Raw genomic sequence first — 1564 nt, forward strand, 5'->3', positions numbered from 1 at the left:
AGGGAAGGGTGATGTCACAGCGACAGGTGAGTGACAAGGACGAGCCAGAGGGGGGGAAAAGACAGAAGGAGTGGAGTGAAAGAGGAGGAAGGAGGAGGAGGATGGGGGGGGGGCGGGGGGGTAGAGAGAGCAAAGGAGGAAAAAAGCCAGGGGCTCTTCTAGCCATGAATCCCCTTGGGCGAGGCAGTATCAGTCAATCTGGGGCTAATTCATGTCAGAGCGTGTATCCTATCTCCTTGAGAGGCCAGCAGAAGGTTGATAAAATTGAAGTGGAAATGAAGTTGGATGCACAAGAGGATAGGCACAACAATGGTGAGGAGAAATAGGTTTGTGTCCCTGATGCTCTCTGCCTCTCTCAGAGTATCCCCTGACCTTGGCTCATGTCCTCGCCCTCCACTACTTTATAACCTCTTCTCCCTCTCTCTCTCTCTCTGTTTCTCTGTGTCTCTCTCTGTCTCTCTCTAAACATGTGGTTGTGGTAGAACTTAAAACTGAATCTCTGCAAATGAGACCTGTCAAGTGTCAAGAATCCTGACAACTTCCATAAAATAACCAGTTAACATCGCCCTCATATCATCTTCTCTATAAACGCGAGCTCAGTGTTGGCCGGACACCAGCAATGTTCTCAAGCCGACCTGCACAACCAGAGCTCAACTAAGACCAAAGGTAGAGAATTTCATCAATGCATGTGTTGTGCCAAGGCATAGGCCTTGATCCCCCCCCCCCCCCCCCAACTCCACTGTGCACAATAAAGAGGTTGCTACAAAGGTACCTATAAGAGTGGCCTTTATCAGTTTCCTCAGCTCAGCTCATAGCCTAGCCTGGCTTTGTCTGGGAGCCACAGAAAGTTGGGGTTTGATGGTGGCTGTGGCCATGCAGCCTGGTATCTCCTCTGCTGATAACACAGGACAGGGCAGAGGGAGGAGGGACCCAGGCAGCGCAGCATCTTTGTGTGTCACTCCTTCTACTTGGGATCTCACGTTGGATGTAATATCCTCTCCAATCCGTTTTTTCAAGCCTGGAAAGCGTTTCGCCACATTATTGCCCTCAAAGCAGCTGGCTGCTCCTCCCTTTGTAGTCTGAGCCTCTATTTATGAAGGTATAAGAAAAAATCAATAGTGTTCTGGCCCACACAATTCACCTGGTTTAGAGAAAGGCTGTTGTGTGAATGTATGTGTGAGTGTGGATGCGTGTGTGTGTGTGGGGGGGGGCATGCGTTTGTGTGTCATTCAAAAGATTGTATTGATGGCATCCTTCCTTAGCTCTCTGGATGGAGACAATCTTGGTTACACAGTGTGTGTGTGTGTGTGTGTGTGTGTGTGTGTGTGTGTGTGTGTGTGTGTGTGTGTGTGTGTCAGAGGGACATGCCGCTTTGGTCAAATCCTATGATATACTGTAGACAAGGTGATATTACCCAAGTCAACGGTCAAAATAAAACATTCAAGATGGCATATCACAGTTCACATCTCTCTGCTGTGCAGGCCCTGACTAAACTGTTCAGCAGTGTCGAGATGTAGTGGTGTCAAACAGTATCAAACACCTCCTCTGACTTCGACCTCCACCA

Source organism: Argentina silus (assembly GCF_951799395.1).
Source record: "Argentina silus genome assembly, chromosome: 2".
Lineage (NCBI taxonomy): Eukaryota > Metazoa > Chordata > Actinopteri > Argentiniformes > Argentinidae > Argentina > Argentina silus.